We start from the raw sequence: 18983 nt of genomic DNA, 5'->3' as shown, positions 1-18983 counted from the left end.
CTGGGGAGCGGTGACACAGTCTTGCTGGGGAGCCATAAAGCTGGCAAAGGCCTTGGAGAATGTTCCCCTGCCTGCGCTGTACATGCTGCCTGATATCTGCGCCTCCCCTGCTACCTGGCCCTCAGAACTGCACCTTCGGCCACTAGCGCTGTCGGATGGGAAGTTTACCATCAGTTTGTCCACCAGCGCCCTGTGGTATAGCAACACTCTCGAACCCCTTTCCTCTTCGGGAATGAGAGTGGGAAGGTTCTCCTTATAGCGTGGGTCGAGCAGTGTGTACACCCAGTAATCCGTAGTGGCCAGAATGCGTGTAACGCGAGGGTCACGAGAAAGGCATCCTAACATGAAGTTAGCCATGTGTGCCAGGGTACCTGTACGCAACACATGGCTGTCTTCACTAGGAAGATCACTTTCAGGATCCTCCTCCTCCTCAGGCCATACACGCTGAAAGGATGACAGCCCAGCAGCATGTGTACCCTCACCAGTGGGCCAAACTGTCTCTTCCCCCTCCTCCTCATCCTCCTCATGCTCCTCCTCCTCCTCCTCAACGCGCTGAGATATAGACAGGCGGGTGCTCTGACTATCCAGCGACATACTGTCTTCCCCCGGCTCTGTTTCTGAGCGCAAAGCGTCTGCCTTTATGCTTTGCAGGGAACTTCTCAAGATGCATAGCAGAGGAATGGTGACGCTAATGATTGCAGCATCGCCGCTCACCACCTGGGTAGACTCCTCAAATTTTCCAAGGACCTGGCAGATGGCTGACAACCAGAGCCACTCTTCTGTAAATAATTGAGGAGGCTGACTCCCACTGCGCCGCGCAAGTTGGAGTTGGTATTCCACAATAGCTCTACGCTGCTCATAGAGTCTGGCCAATATGTGGAGCGTAGAGTTCCACTGTGTGGGCATGTCGCACAGCAGTCGGTGCACTGGCAGATTAAACCTATGTTGCAGTGTCCGCAGGGTGGCAGCGTGCGTGTGGGATTTGCGGAAATGTGCACAGAGCTGGCGCACCTTTCCGAGCAGGTATGACAAGTGGGGGTAGCTTTTCAGAAAGTGCTGAACCACCAAATTAAAGACATGGGCCAGGCATGGCACGTGCGTGAGGCTGCCGAGCTGCAGAGCCGCCACCAGCTTACGGCCGTTGTCACACACGACCATGCCCGGCTGGAGGCTCAGCGGCGCAAGCCAGTGGTCGGTCTGCTCTGTCAGACCCTGCAGCAGTTCGTGGGCCGTGTGCCTCTTCTCTCCTAAGCTGAGTAGTTTCAGCACGGCCTGCTGACGCTTGCCCACCGCTGTGCTGCCACGCCGCGTGACACCGACTGCTGGCGACGTGCTGCTGACACATCTTGATTGCGAGACAGAGGTTGCGTTGGAGGAGGAGGAGGAGGAGGAAGGTGCTTTAGTGGAGGAAGCATACACCGCCGCAGATACCACCACCGAGCTGTGGCCCGCAATTCTGGGGGTGGGTAGGACGTGAGCGGTCCCCGGCTCTGACTCTGTCCCAGCCTCCACTACATTCACCCAATGTGCCGTCAGGGAGATATAGTGGCCCTGCCCGCCTGTGCTTGTCCACGTGTCCGTTGTTAAGTGGACCTTGGCAGTAACCGCGTTGGTGAGGGCGCGTACAATGTTGCGGGAGACGTGGTCGTGCAGGGCTGGGACGGCACATCGGGAAAAGTAGTGGCGACTGGGAACCGAGTAGCGCGGGGCCGCCGCCGCCATCATGCTTTTGAAAGCCTCCGTTTCCACAAGCCTATACGGCAGCATCTCTAGGCTGATCAATTTTGCAATGTGCACGTTTAACGCTTGAGCGTGCGGGTGCGTGGCGTCGTAGTTGCGCTTGCGCTCAAACTGTGGCACTAGCGACGTCTGAACGCTGCGCTGAGAGACATTGCTGGATGGGGCCGAGGACAGCGGAGGTGAGGGTGTGGGTGCAGGCCAGGAGACGGTAGTGCCTGTGTCCTCAGAGGGGGGTTGGATCTCAGTGGCAGGTTGGGGCACAGGGGGAGAGGCAGTGGTGCAAACCGGAGGCGGTGCTTGGCCATCATATGCCTGCGCATGCTGTTGGTGGTGCCTCCCCAGCTGATCTTGGCGCGACAAAGGTTGCACACCACTGTTCGTCGGTCGTCAGGCGTCTCTGTGAAAAACTGCCACACCGTAGAGCACCTTGACCTCTGCAGGGTGGCATGGCGCGAGGGGGCGCTTTGGGAAACAGTTGGTGGATTATTCGGTCTGGCCCTGCCTCTACCCCTGGCCACCGCACTGGCTCGGCCTGTGCCCACACCCTCACTTAGCCCTCCGCGTCCTCGGCCGCATCCACATCCTCTAGGCCTACCCCTACCCCTCAGCATGCTGTATTACCAGTGATTTGATTTCCCAGGCAGGAAAGAAATTGGCGCAAGGCTGCAGTAAAGCGTAGCTGGTTGCGTCTGATTTTTGTACGTTGTACACGCAGCACACACGTACACGCAGACCTTAGGACTGACACAGGCAGGCAAAATATAATTTTTTTCCTTTTTAGCTTAGGGAAGACCCCACTGCGTATATTCAATGAACAAGAAGTTTAATATCTGTGGTGTGGCCCTCAAAAAGTGTCACACAACTATAGTGTAGCAGAGTTATTAACTCTAGCAGAGCAGGTATTTGCCAGTCAGGAAAGACAATGGCGCTAGGCTGCAGTAAAGCGTAGCTGGTTGCGTCTGATTTTTGTACGTTGTACACGCAGCACACACGTACACGGAGACCTTAGGACTGACACAGGCAGGCCAAATATAATTTTTTTCCTTTTTAGCAAAGGGAAGACCCCACTGCATGTATTCAATGAATAATAAATGTCTTCTGGCCCTGCCTACACAATTCTATCCCTGTAGTATTAATGCCGGGTGCAATGCTCTGCACAGCCGGTTTTGAGAAGAAAAAAAAAATATGCAACACTGCTAACAGCAGCCTGGACAGTACTGCACACGGATAGAAGTGGCCCTAGAAAGGACCGTTGGGGTTCTTGAAGCCTACACTAACTCCTAACACTCTCCCTGCCTAACCCCCACTTCTGTCCCTATTGCAGGGCGCAATGCTCTGCAGATCCAATTTTGGACAAAAAAAAAAAAAAATACTGTGCTAACACAGTACTGCACACTAGTAGATGTGGCCCTGAGAAGGGCCGTTGGGGTTCTTGAAGCCTACACTGACTCCTAACGCTCTCCCTACAGCAGCACCAGCAGCAGCACTGTCCCTCAGCTAAGTCACAAGGCATGTGTGGCGAGCCGCGGGAGGGGCCGATTTTTATACTCGGGTGACATCTGATCGCCCCAGCCACTCACAGCAGGGGGGTGGTATAGGGCTTGAACGTCACAGGGGGAAGTTGTAATGCCTTCCCTGTCTTTCAATTGGCCAGAAAAGCGCGCTAACGTCTCAGAGAGGAAACTGAAAGTAACCGGAACACCGCGTGGTACTCGTTACGAGTAACGAGCATCCCGAACACCCTAATATTCGCACGAATATCAAGCTCGGACGAGTACGTTCGCTCATCTCTAGTTGCACACCCTTGCCTCATTAATCTTTGTTTCTCTTTTTGCATTTTTCACTTTTACATTACATGAGGTGCCAAGTAATAGTCAGATACCAGTTATACATTGTGCTAGTGACTACAGTGTAGTTACTATCTGTGATCCCAGGTGACATCTACATTGATTGCAGTTGTCCAATTTCCTTCCTCCCAGCCTGCCATAAACACATCTTCCATTCATGTCTTATCGCAGCATATTTTCTCCATCATGCTGCTACCCCCAATATCCCTCTCATTGCCACACCATGGTAATAATGCCTCTATTTATACCCCATGCAGTACTAGTGCCTCCTGTTGTACCCTCAAAGTAAAAGTAATCTCTCTGTGTGCACCTAAAGTAAGACTGCCCCCCTTGTCCCCAAAGTAGTTATTGGAGGAGAGAAACTTTTTTTCCCCAAACTGCACTATTTTTCCATAAACAAAGGAAAATCTGACGAAATGTAAGAAAACAGAAGCCTTTCGGTTTACTTTACGCTTTTTTGAAACCCTATTGAAATCAATGTAGAATAAAACATCTGTTTTCAGTTTTATTTCTAGTGATGAGCGAGTATACTCACTAAGGGCAATTGCTCGAGCGAGCATTGCCCTTAGCGAGTACCTGCCCGCTCGAGAGAAAAGGTTCGGCTGCCGGCGGTGGGCAGGGAGCGGCGGAGGAGAGCGGGGAAGAACGGGGGGGGAGATCTCTCTCTCCCTCTCCCCCCCCCCCCCGCTCCCCGCTCCCCCCTGCTGACTGCCACAACTCACCTGTTTCCCGCCGGCACCCGAACCTTCTCTGCCGAGCGGGGAGAAACTCGCTAAGGACAATGCTCGATCGAGCAATTGTCCTTAGCGAGTATGCTCGCTCATCTCTATTTATTTCAGTTTTTCCCCTCCAAAAACAAGACAGAGATGGAAACTCTGAACACAGATGTGAAAGTAGCCTGAGACAGTCATTCCCTATTTCATTAACTGTGGGACAAAAGCTTTTGTTGGCTCTGCTAGGTATTTACGTGATATGTTTCCCATGCCATATGTTTGCTGTGAACATTTTCACATGGGCACATTTTATGAAGCTTCAGGGTCACAGCTCTAATTATATTGTACATGTACGAAGAAAAAAACAACATTAAAATACAAAATAAGGCACCTAATGACATTTATAAAAGCAGCTGCAGCTTAACTGACTTGACACCAAGCAAAATGTGGACTATACTAGAGAACGACTATAGAGCTACTTATGGTTAGCATGGAATCTAAAGTTGCCCAACTATGCCCATGTCCCCAAACAGTCATAAGCTTATACACATAGCGTGACAGCATGGATGCCATACCAGTGACTAAATAACCATCACAAAATCACAAAACAATAATCAATAAAAACATAATATAATCAGATTCATTTATTAACTAACGGTCACTGTGCAGCTCAGACTTGCCTGTTATACTTTAAAGTTAATTACAAATTTGCTTAAGATTGTTATGAGAATCACTGTGCAATGTTTGTTCCTTGACCTTCAGACACAGCTTGCTTAACAGTACTAATATTTGGAGTCTCCATTATGGAGACAGGCTAGAAGTCATTGTAACTTTGGCACAGAACTTTAATGCTATATTATTTTTATTATAATCTAATCTCTTTGTCTGGCATGTCACTCTTTTGTCACTGGGCTACAGGAAAACGTGAGTCATAGGTAACCAAATAGTCATAGATTAATATGTCTTTGTGAATTAGTATATTTCTGAGCTTCAACTTGCCAACATATTCTCTATCAACCAGGGACACAATACTCTGAAACATAAAATGATGAAATATGAATCAATAAATTATATTATCACCTACTCTACCATGTTACCTAATCCCAAAATACATAAAAAGTCTGGATCTTTAGGTTCAACATCAGTACTGCCAATAATCAAGGAATTTTTACAGTGCCGAATACCAAATCTTATGGAAATACACCAGTATTTATGAATACCGAGAGATCCAGATACATTTCAGACATTTGTAGGGGCAAAATTAAAAGCTCATAGGCCTTGGTGCAAAGGTTCAGCTTGCCCCCCCCCCCCCCTTCCTTCATCTTCTCTTCATGGCTGCCGAACTTTACGTTGCATCACTGGGTCTTTTAAATGACTCATTAATGCAGCACTAGCCACCAGGAATGATGCTAGCAGTATGCCTTTACCCCCTTTAAAAATTATACACACACACACACATTTTTAGACAGCTAAGATGGCTTTTATAACATCATATAATAGTCAGATACCAGTTTTACACACTGATAGTGATTACAGTGCAGTTACCTCCAGTGATCACAGGTGACGTCTCCTCTAATTGGTGTTAACTTTCCCTTCTTGTAAAAACAATTAATCTCTATACTCTCTTAATTGTGCCGCTATCCTCAATACCCCTCTCAGTGCCTTTACATAATAATAATGCTTGCATTTGTATCCTAAACTGGACTATTGTCCCGTTACGCAATACAGTAAGGGTACGTTCAAATGTAGCAAAATTATGGAAAATCACCTCTAAATTCTGCGTCAATTTCCGTGCCAAGATCCGCTACATGTGAACGTACCCATATATTTATCCCTACCACAAGAAATAATTCCCATTCTAAATCCCTCTCATTGTCAGAGTAGCCACCACTCTTCTATGTCCTTTTCAATGTCATGAGTCATGGTGTTCCATCTTCTACATCCTCTCATGCTGAGTGTGAATCCTCTTCTGTACCCACCATGCTCAAGGTGGCCTTTCTTCTACGCCCACCCATGCTGAGGGTGGACTTCTTTCTGCAACTTCCCATGTGCAGTGTGGCTGCTTGTCTGTGCCCCCTCATGCTGAGTTTGGATCTCCTTCTTCAAACCCCCTTCCCCATGCACAATGTAGCCTCTCTTCTATGCCCCCACTGTGCTGCTTGTCACAGCATGATGGTGGCACAGCCTGTCACAGCATCTCTGGGAGTATAGCACTGAGCAGGGGAATCTATGTGCTCTGGAAAGGGTGAGGAGCTGGTCTGTGCTATGCTCCCTAATGCTTTGACAGACTACAGCAACCTGTAATCTTCCTGGTCAAAGCTTTGGGGGGACATGTGACTGTGGTAAGGGGGGCTGTTAGGCCCCCCAAACATAGGGGCCAGGTTGCAATTGTGACCTCTGCAACTCCTAGAGCTATGCCACTGGTCATCTGTATGAAGAACTTTGCTCAAATTACTGAGTTGCAGATGTAGCAGGCATCATCCTAGGCTTTTCCACACAATAGCCAGCATTTATTAAGCAAAAAAAAGAAAGGGTCCTTTTGCAGACAAACACCAGTGTCCTTCAAGCGTACATACCTTAATGTCACCAAAAGCCGCGTCTCCATGGAAATACACCTCTTGTATCCTGGTTATATCAGGGCTCAGAGTCTCCATCAGTCTTTCAACTGAGTCCACCATGAGTCTTGAGAAGGCCAGAACGTTGGCTGGGTACCTATGCAGGTCACCATACAGCACCCGAAAACGGCCTTTGAGCGGCCGCTGTTCCAAAAGAGGATGCACCCACATTCTTCTACTACTCTGTGGCACATCGAGCATCATCCGCCGCTCCCCAAAGGCCCTGGAAATGAGCCAGTTAAACAGCACAGCATTACGCTGAAAAGACATGACTGGTCTGAACACTGAAAGCACTGAACTATAATATACTAAACCCTGCTGCTGAACTATAATGTACTAAACTCTTTAATTTCTTCTCCCATAGACAACATTGCAATTCTTCTATTTCACAGCATCGCTATGAGTGAAAAATCGCTCATGTAAATAGACCCATTGTAAATAATGGGTTCTATTTTCATGCAAGTTTTGTACGACTCGAAGCGCACAAAACCCGCAGAATTAAAACACCCATGTGAAAGCACCATAAGTGTAGGACCACCAATTCCGAATGACAAAAACACCAAATGAAGAATAGCTGCCTGTCTGATCTATGTCATATATTCACTTCATCTTCCTGTGATTCTTGCACAAGCCTTCACTATTTATTTCTTAAGCCTCTGCATACATACAAACACGGACTGCTAATACAATAAACTGCTGAGTGGTATGAAATGTTCCCTGCAGGAAATGTGGAATGACATTTTTTAATTATCTCTTAGAGAATAGGAGTCATTCATCAACTGCATGGTGATCGCTGGGAAACACTAACTCCCCCAGTCTTCATTCCAAAAATTGCATCTACTGCACACAGATGTCTCAAGATCTCGAAAAATGAACGTTAACATAAACATATAGCAGCTTTCAGCCATAAATTATATCATTCCATCATTTCAACCAGACAGCACGTATTTTATAGTAATCTGTTGTTATCAATGCTCTTTTACAGTAGATGCTAACAAGCTAAATATATATAATATGCACACATACACACATTATATATATATATATATATATATATATATATATATATATATATATAATGGCAGAGGAGCCATTGCTTTGAAGTTACGTCATCATTAATATGCTCCAACTGAGAGGCCTTTTTAAAAAGATGTGGGAGCGTCTCAGTGGTCATTCTGAACCTGGAGGAGATGGACAGGCCTTGCAAAAATGGCCTTTGTAGGCATACAGTACTGACCATCTTGCAGGACAGGGTATGAGAAGCACCCTGTTGTCTTGTGCTCCTGGGACCTGTAGTTCCATGGATTTCCAGGAGCACGTTTCCACAGGTGTGGGATGATTAAACTGGCTGGGTATGTATTGATCTAGTCAGCCAATCACCACCGGTCTGCTGCATATAAATACTAGCCCCTGTTACTAGAAGGCGCTGGTCATTTATGCCTTTCACTATTTCCCTCATTTCCTCTCAGACCCCTGGTTTTTGGAGTCATACATGTTGTTCTGTGGTGTGTGTTGCTTGTTTGGATGAGGTTCTGGGTGGGATTCCATATTTGTTGGTGTGAACAGCGACATGTACAGTGTTTGTGTAGGTGACCCGACACTTGGTGTGATTAGTTCCCTGTTCAAAGTGTATGTCCCTTGTCTGTTTTTGTATGTGAACTGTGTCCTGTTTAGCGCATATGCTTTATACCATCTATGGTAAGCCAGACCCCTAGATTCCAGCGTGGGGATGTCCTTGTTGGGACAGTTGTCCTGTATGTAGGCAGGACTCCTGGAGTTAAGTTGTCTTGTTAGAGTACAGACTCACGAGAGAACGAGAACCCTTATCGGCGGGCTCGAGAGCTTAAGTATTTTGGCAAAAATACAAACCAATTGATTGACCAACAGAGCATCAAGATTACAATGTAGATAAAGGGTTCCACAACAGCACCTAATTTCAGGCAGGGTATGCCAATATTGGCAAAAACGTGTGCAGGTTCAAAGAAGAACAACAGTGCAAACAAGAAGAAGTATGAACAGCACAATTAGGTGCAATAATAAAAGTTTACATCCGCATGGATGTAACTTTATTTTTCATTGGCATAAAAAACAGGCGACGTTTCAACTGTGCAGTCGAAATGTCGCCTGTTTTATATGCCAATGAAAAATAAAGTGATATCCATGCGGATGTAAACTTTTATTATTGCACCTAATTGTGCTGTTCATACTTCTTCTTGGTTAGAGCATCAAGAATAGGTGGAGGGAATACTTCGAGGAACCATATGCCTGCAACCATATACCTGGATCATTACATGAGGTGGAGCCTGTGGTCCTGGGAGCTCTCCACTATGGAGTCAGAAATGGTGATGGCAATGAAACAACTAGCCAAAAATAAAGCACCAGGCATAGATAACATACCGGCAGAGCTATTGCTGCCAGTACCAGTGAAAACCAGCACAGCGCTGTGCCAGGGATTATGGGCATCCACACAATGGCTACAGGACTAGAAAAGATGTCTTCATCCCTTTACCAAAGAATTGCTCCAACTACCAAACAATAGTCCTCATTCCTCATGCAAGCAAGATCCTTCTCAAAATCATACAGGAAAGACTGAGATCAGTATTTGAAGTGGCACTCCCTGATGTGCAGATTGGATTATCGCTGCACCCGCGACCATATTGCAAACCTGTGATGGATCATGGAAGAAACTTGAGAATATCTAAAGAATATCTACATGTGCTTCATCGACTATATCAAGGCCTTTGACTGCATCGACCATGACAAGCTATGGCAGGACCTACAAGAGCTGGGTGTATCGGCACATCTAGTTAAGCTCATATAGTCAATCAGTTTATACCAATTAGGAAGACACTGTGAGAACACAGTATGGGGACTGGTTTTGAAATGGCAATGGCATCCAACTCGGCTGTATACTCTCTAAAAAATGGACAAATTGAAAATAAATGCTATATACTCCATCTGTTGCATCATATCCTGAATCGTGTGTCGCTATATCTTCACCCGCGACAATAGCATACTGTATCTTAAGAATGTGCTGCAATGTTCTAAAATAAAAAAATCCTTTACAAAGATATGTATATCTAGTTCAACCTATTATCCTGTAGTGGGGTCAACAGGGAGGCAAAATAACCCCAGTGAGAAAGTAGCTATTTATCCTCATTTTAATGTAATAAATTCCTTCTGAAGAAGTAGGCAAATTACTATAAATCTCTGGATCAATAACACTTCTCATGACAATAAGGCCCAATGCCCACAGACGGATTATCGCTGCGGAATTCGCGATCAAACACCCGCCGTGAATTCTGCAGCAATGTCAGTCCATAGACATGCTGTGTTAACAGATTTTCCCCCTGCCCATGAGCGGAAATCAACTGTGATTTTCCCCTCGGGGGAAGAATTGCAGCATGTTCTACTCTGTGCGGAAAATCGTGTGGACAGCTTCCATTGCAGTCAATGGAAGCCGTCTGTCCCGCTATACTTCTGCTGTGAGCACTGAGGAAGTAATGCGAGAATTCGTGCCATAGTCCAGCGCCGGCGAGTCATGCGCTGCACTGCGCATGCATGCATGCTCACCGGCCGAGACACCCGCTGTAGATCTGGACAGGTGAGTATGGGTCTCTAGGGGGGCGCCGGGTATGATTTCGCTGCGATATTTTGCAGGCGGAATCCGACCCAGCCGTGGGCATGAAGCCTAACACATATACCCTGTATTATTATGTCCTCCTAGAAGGAAGGGGAATGGGTCAGTCTCTACAGTATGTTATTATCAACTGTACATGTCTGTCTGCCCCATATTGTGTGGGCAATTATGGTTTTATGTTTTGGTTTTGGGGGTGTCAGATCTGACATCTGCAATCAAGAGGAATGTAGAAAGAAAAGACTGGAATTTTCCTATCTACTCAATTATCTACTTCCATGAGGATCAGCAACTCAAAAATTCTAAGGTACCTTCACATAAACTGTGTGACCTATGGAGATGGATTTGGTGGAGCCCGACCTATAGGACTCCCACAATTGGAGAGAATAGGGGGCAGTGAGTCTGCATCCTCAGGTAGGGAGGTGGCATATGCCTCTATATCTCTCCAGCTGTATCAGAGGTTAGGGATCACTAGAACCTGGTGGAGTTGTGGGGTCGTGAAGATCATGACCAGTCTTATCAATTGAGTGCATTGTTAAAATTGTTAAAAGGTTCAATAGTGTTATACCAAAATAATACTTAAATCATATATCTAATTAAATAAAGTGGTTTCACAGCAAAGTAATGTTTCCCCAAAGCAGGAGTTATATCCCTATACTGTGCAAGCCATAAAGACTGATAGTAAAAAATTAGTATTTTTTTTTAGCAGAAAATGATTCAAGGTTATTAAAAAAAACAATAGGTTAATAGAAGTACTGAGGACTTACACTAATTAATACTTTTAGAGACGTTATTTCACATTTTCATTCACATAAAAGGAAGTTTGCAACCTAAGAACAAGAAGGCTCAAGACATTCCCTTAAGACACAAAAGTCCATCCAGATTTACTGCCTATCAAGTTTAAGACATTTTGACTGTCGGAAGTTTAGCTCAGGAACATAGAGATCTAGCTGGGTTCATTGAAGAATCAGTCTGTACGAGCAGATTCGATCACTGAAATCCCAAGTAAAGAATATATCTTAATTTGTCCATATAAGTCTATCTGGCTTCATAAAGACATTTTTGTGGGCAAGCAGTTGGACAATACAGATAGACAGACAGATAGATGCCAGTTTCTAAGCTAAAATCAAATGTATACAGTAGATAAGAGAAGCATCAGCTTTCCTTAGAGCTTTTATATGATTTCTCTATTCTCAGTTGCTTTTTTCATAATTCGTTGGCTGATCATCATGTCCCTTCGGTAAATGTGCACACTATAGGCTCTATTACCCTAAAAATATTTCATTAGCAATTCTTTCCAGTTAGAAGTAGGAGACAGTTGCTTTACAGGTACATTCACAGCTGGTTGAAGTTGTGTGGATTTTCTGCAGTGGAAACTCCTTGCCAAAATCTACATCAAAACCACGTAAAAACAGTAACTGCCTAATCGGGCAAAAAGATTTGGGGGGCGCCGGGGGTGAGCAGGGGGTTGTGATGGGGAGTGGGGGGGGGGGAGAGAGAGAGAGAAAGCTCCCCCCTGTCCCCCCCTGTTCCTAGTAGGCAACATTTACTATTTAGTAGAGTAGCATACTGGATCTTATATTTCAAATCCTGCCTGCCGCTCGGCACGAACAACATGCAGAATCTATATTATTTTCATTAATAATTCCGTCATTGTTAATATAGTGAATATATCATCTTGCATTGCACTCATCATAAATCTAAGGGTTAACATTTACAATGACCGTTTTCTTTTGCATCACGCTGATTGATTCTCTCTTTTTATCTATATTATGACCACACTATTGTGTACCATGCCATGAGTAAAGATTCTATGTTCGAAACGCATAGGGTTTAATTATTTGAAGCACGGATGTGCTGTCATACTAATATTTCTATGAATTAAACAGTAAAACTATCTTTGATTTTAACATTCCTAGACTGGATTTTTAACTATGTTTTTAATCCAGCATTTCTCCATGCATGGTGCAAACTAAAGAATCGAATGTCATCTGTATCTAATCAACTGGTAAGCACACATCTGAATAACTACCGACATTTGTGGCATATTAAAAGGAGTGCTGCCTGATTTTCATGCTGGTTTATTAAAATAACTGTAAGTATTCTATATTGGTTTATATACAGAAATGTCATCTATTTTGTACCCAAATGCATTTTTTCAAACCAGAAACCAGCTCCCCTGCAACTCCAACGCAATGACTGGTCTATAATTAAAGGGGTTTTGTCATTTAAAAAAAAAAGTCAATACTAACTTATTCCTCCCCAGGCAATCTTCTTACCGCATCTTCTTCTCACGGATCTTCTTCAGTCCCTCGGGTCAACTCACCACAAGCTGGCCGGATCCGCCTCTTCTTGTTATGGAGTATCCATTCTCGGCAGTCTCCTTCCTGCAGGTCAGTGTAGGTTATGTCACTAGTGAAATAGTGTTTACTGCCTAGGAAGCAATGCTGATCTATTGCCGAGACTGCGCACACGTGCTATTTCGCTGCGAGAGTTCATATACTATTGCAGAGAGACAGCGTGCATGCACAGTCTCAGTAATAGCTCAGCCTACCCTGCTAGGCTGTGAACTCTATGTCATTAGTGACAGAGCGTACATTTCCCTGCAGTGAGGAGAACGCCGGCATTAGACGCTTCATCACCAGAAGAAGAATTAGCCAGCTTGCGATGAGGTGACCCGATGTACTGTAGGAGCCAGAAAAAGATCAATGGGATGAAAATGCAGTAAGAAGACTGATGAGGGAGGAATAGGTAAGTATTAAATTTTTGTTTTCTAATGATAGAACCCTATAAGGCCGAATGCACACGGCAGGTCCGGATTCTGAGGGCGGAATCCAGTAGCGGAATCCAGCCCTGACCACGGCCAGTGACCTCACGTACCTGTCTTCTTCTTTCTTGTTCTGTACTGCAGATGGTCCCGCCATTGCACACGTGCAGTGCAGAATTTCCCACAGCCAATCTTAAATTAACATTCCGGATAAGCTGTGGGTCGGACGGCTTCATTGACTTCAGTGGGAGCCGTCCGTGCGAAGCTCGCACAGAAATGGAGCATGCTGCCATTTTTCATCCGTGAGCAGAAACTGCAATTGTTTTGTGCTCATGTGCATAAGGAATCATTTTTGCTTTGCACGCTATGGCCGGTATTTGCTGCGGAATCTGGAGACGGACACCTTCTACAGATTCCACAATGCAAATCCGCCAGTGTACATGAGGCCTAAGGGCAACATATTTGACTGAAACATGTAAGACGGCACATTCTTCTTGTTCTTCTATATCAGTCTGGATTTTTCAATAAAGAGAAAGAGTATTTATCCCACATTGGACCTATTCCCTTTTCCTGTGCAAAAGCGTATCTTGATGCAGAATTTGGTGCAGAAGTCCCCCCCCCCCCCCCCCCCTCATTTGAAGTAGTGTAATTCACACTGAAAATCCTGTGCTATAATTGACATACTGTGGATTTAAATTCCATGAAGGTCCACATGGAAAATCCACAACAAATCCACCCCATGTGGACATACCCTACTTCTTCAGCAGAACTAGATATATCTTAATAGTTCGCATCGTTATGGCATCAGACTACAGTTAGAATAAAGGCACCTATAATTTCACTGGCCAAATAGACAGTTGCTACCATGTACTCTATGTACCCAAAATGGAGCAGTAACTACAGCTGCTCCTGAAGGTCCATGCTGGACCTCACATAGGCAGGTTTTTTTTACACATATAGGTCCAGAATGTTGAGATGTGAGTTATTTTAGGGGTCCACATAAAGACAGAAGCTAGAATTGTTTCTGTGCCTGAATAGAAGAATCTTAAGAAGTAGTCATATGATCCTCGTGTTGTGCAGAGTGTTAAGACAGCAGAAATACAGTTCTAAGCTTTCGCCCATGACCTGAAGGTTCCAGGTTCAATCCCCGTATTGGTAGCTGACTCAATGTTGATCAGACTTCCATCCTTCCGAGGTTAGCAAAATGAGTACCCAGCTTGGTGGGGGGTAATAAATAAAATTACCTGAAAGCGCTGCTATACCAATTTATTAACAATATTTATTTATATGTAATTGTCTTTCCTTGACTAAAAAATTGTGTCCACAATAGTAAATAACTGATGTAAATATCCATGTATGACATAGAGAGTGGGGTGCAATTAAGTGAAACTTGCTTGAATTTTTCAGTTTCCAGTAGTAACATGTATGTTAGGCTGAATAAAGACAATGACCACTAGTTCAGCCTGTTTCAACCCTCCCTCTTGTTGGTCCAGAGGAAGGCAAAATACCCCAATGAGGCAGAAGCCAATTTAGCTCATTTGGAGGAATGTACTTATTAACATCTTCTTAAGCATGTGTGTTATTGGTATCTGAAAATATTTTAGTTGCTTCATTTACCTATAGCGTACCCAGGTTTTAAGCAACTAGCATAGATTTTTCATTCTATAGGGTATTTATAAAGCATTACACTGATCAGTATCACCATCATTCTCTGCCTTCCCTTATATCTTGACTTCTGGCTTCCAGATTGAGTATTGCGTCTAGATGTGGGAAAGAGTGCTGACTAGAGATGAGCGAACGTGCTTGTTTAGAGCAATTACTTGTTCGAGCATCGCTTTTTTCGAGTAACTGCCTACTCGGGCGAAACGATTCGGGGGGCGCCGGAAGGCGGGGGACGCCGGGATGGAGCGGGGGGTAGCAGGGTAGCAGGGGGGAACAGGGGGAGCTCCCTCTCTCCCCCCCCCCCCCCCACTCCCTACCGCAACCCCCCGCTCACCCCCGGCGCCCACCGAATCTTTTCGCCTGATTAGGTAGTTACTTGAAAAAAGGGATGCTCGATCGAGTAATTGCTCTAAACTAGCACATTCGCTCATATCTAGGCCTGACTTCTGTACTGTATGGTGTTGTATATGATTGTCAAACATTTTTTGTCCAAAGAAATGTAAAATGTACACAAGTTGGTCAATCATGCAGCTTATGTTCAGTTCAGTTAATATGAGTAGTGTTTGTTCTGTGTCTCTATTCTTTTTGAATAATTTGCCTTTAAAAAAGATAAGTGATCATATAAATAATTATCTGACACTTGGGCTTTTTGCTCTTATGATTCCCTTTGATCCACAATGAAAAAAAATGGTGACCTTTTCTATAACGCACATTTGATATTCCAGGAGAATAATTCAGTGTCATGTGTAATAAAATGAAACATATTTAGTCAAACTGATTTTATGGATTTTTAAGCTGCTGAAGCAACATCAAGTCCTTGCGGTGAGATTTATTGTGCCACTATTTCAGAATCAAAGAGTGAAACTAGAGCTCTAGGTGACTTCATCTATAGTAAACTTCCTTCTATCAAAGCCTACACTTCTATCCCCAAATGTTGCCCTTCTATTAATCCAGCAAATATTCTCTAGCAAAGAAGCATAATGAACTGGAGAGTGTTTGGACCTGTTAATAAAGAACTGCCCCCTCCTCTATGATTTACAGGTACAAGAACTCCACTACTTACTTTATGACATACATTTTTTATATTAATACATTTCATCTAAATAGAGCTGGAGAACAAATATTCCAACTATGTGTTAATAGTAAAATGCTCATTGAAAACTGTAGCTTGAATCCTCCTCTAATGTTGTCTTTGAAGTGTCTGTCAAAGTCCTCCGCAGAGATGAGAGATGTAGGGGGTGGCATTACAGGACAGAGAAGGGAGGTGAACGTTTTAAATAGCTGTTAAAGATTTAAAATATGTACCGTATATACTCGAGTATTAGCTGACCCGAGTATAAGCCGAGTCAATAGGTTTTACCACAAAAAACTGGTAAAACTTATTGACTCAAGTTAAAGCCTAGCTATACTCGAGTGTATACTTGGTAAAGAAAAAATGCAATACTCACCTCCCAGCTGGCGTCTGCGTCCCCGGCGCAATGGTCTCCCTGGCGGTGCGGCAAACTGCTTGAGAATTCTCCCCGCTGTCATCTCCCTGCTCGGTTTTGAATTCCCCGCTGTCAGTGCTGTGTAAGTAAGGGCTGTGATTGGATTGAGCGCCAGCCAATCCCAGCCGGCACTCGATAAACCAATCACAGCCATTCAGTGATGTCATCCACTCAATGGCTGTGAATGACCGAGTTCCGATTGTGATTGGCTGGTCCTCAATCCAATCACAGCGCTGACAGCGGGGGAATTCAAAGCTGAACATAGAGATGACAGTTGGGAGAATTCTCAAGCAGCTTGCCACACCGCCGGGGAGACCATCGCGATGGTGACACAGACGCAGGCTGAGAGGTGAGTATTGCGGGGGGGGTTTTTGTTGTTTTTTTTTTTTCCTCACTCGAGTATAAGCCGAGGGGGGCTTTTTCAGAATTAAAAAATGTGCTGAAAAACTAGGCTTATACTCAAGTATATATGGTATTTGCCTTTAGCGTGATAATTAGAGATGAGCGAGCACCAAAATGCTCGGGTGCTCGTTACTCGGGACGAAATTTTCGCGATGCTCGAGGGTTCGTTTCGAAAAATGAACCCCATTGAAGTCAATGGGCGACCTGAGCATTTTTGTATATCGCCGATGCTCGCTAAGGTTTCCATTTGTGAAAATCTGGGCAATTCAAGAAAGTGATGGGAACGACACAGCAACGGATAGGGCGGGCGAGGGGCTACATGTTGGGCTGCATCTCAAGTTCCCAGGTCCCACTATTAAGCCACAATAGCGGCAAGAGTGGGCCCTCCCCCCCAACAATTTTTACTTCTGAAAAGCCCTCATTAGCAATGCATACCTTAGCTAAGCACCACACTACCTCCAACAAAGCACAATCACTGCCTGCATGACACTCCGCTGCCACTTTTCCTGGGTTACATGCTGCCCAACCCCCTCCCCCCCCCGCACGACCCACTGTCCACAGCGCACACCAAAGTGTCCCTGCGCAGCCTTCAGCTGCCCTCATGCCACACCACCCTCATGTCTATTTATAAGTGCGTCTGCCATGAGGAGGAACTGCAGGCACACACTGCAGTGGGTTGGCACGGATAGGCAGCGACCCTCTTTAAAAGGGGCGGGGCGATAGCCCACAATGCTGTACAGAAGCAATGAGAAATATAATCCTGTGCCACCGCCATCAGGAGCTGCACACGTGGGCATAGCAATGGGGAACCTATGTGCCACACACTATTCATTCTGTCAAGGTGTCTGCATGCCCCAGTCAAACCGCGTTTTTTTATAAATAGTCACAGGCAGGTACAACTCCGCAATGGGAATTCCGTGTGCACCCACAGCATGGGTGGCTCCCTGGAACCCACCGGCTGTACATAAATGTATCCCATTGCAGTGCCCTGGACAGCAGAGGCTAACGTCAGATTAAATGCAGGTGGGCTTCGGCCCACACTGCATGCCCCAACCTGACCGGTGTTTTTAATTAATAGACACAGGCAGGTACAACTCCCTATTGTGAAGTCCCTGTGGACCCACAGCATGGGTGGGTGCCAGGAAGCCACCAGCGGTACATAAATATATCCCATTGCATTGCCCATCACAGCTGAGGTAATGTCATGTTTAATGCAGGTGGGCTTCGGCCAACACTGCATGCCCCAGTCAGATTGGGGTTCTTTAGAAGTGGACACATGCAGTTACAACTCCGTGTGGACCAACAGCATGGGTGGCTCCCTGGAACCCACCGGCTGTACATAAATGTATCCCATTGCAGTGCCCTGGACAGCAGAGCTAACGTCATATTAAATGCAGGTGGGCTTTGGCCCACACTGCATGCCCCAACCTGACCGGGGTTTTTAATTCATAGACACAGGCAGGTACAATTCCCTATTGTGATGTCCCTGTGGATCGACAGCATGGGTGGGTGCCAGGAAGCCACCGGCGGTACATAAATATATCCCATTGCAGTGCCTATCACAGCTGAGGTAATGTCATGTTTAATGCAGGTGGGCTTCGGCCCACACTGCATGCCCCAGTCAGACTGGGGTTCTTTATAACTGGACACATGCAGTTACAACTCCGTGTGGACCGACAGCATGGGTGGGTGCCAGGAAGCCACCGGCGGTACATAAATATGTCCCATTGCAGTGCCCAGCACAGCTGATGTAACGTCAGCTTTAATGCAGGTGGGCCAAAAATTTATTGGATTACACTGTAGGCGAGGGCCCCCAAAAAATTGGTGTACCAACAGTACTAATGTACCTCAGAAAAATTGCCCATGCCCAACCAAGAGGGCAGGTGAAACCCATTAATTGCTTTGGTTAATGTGGCTTAATTTGTAACTAGGCCTGGAGGCAGCCCAGTTAAAATAAAAATTGGTTCAGGTGCAAGTTTCAACGCTTTAATGAGCATTGAAACGTATAAAAATTGTTTAGAAAAATTATATGACTGAGCCTTGTGGGCCTAAGAAAAATTGCCCGTTCGGCGTGATTACGTCAGGTTTCAGGAGGAGGAGCAGGAGGAGGAGG

The sequence above is a fragment of the Eleutherodactylus coqui genome, chromosome 1 (genome assembly GCF_035609145.1).
Source record: "Eleutherodactylus coqui strain aEleCoq1 chromosome 1, aEleCoq1.hap1, whole genome shotgun sequence".
NCBI classification, from domain to species: Eukaryota; Metazoa; Chordata; class Amphibia; order Anura; family Eleutherodactylidae; genus Eleutherodactylus; species Eleutherodactylus coqui.
Note: the sequence above shows the minus strand (reverse complement) of the source record.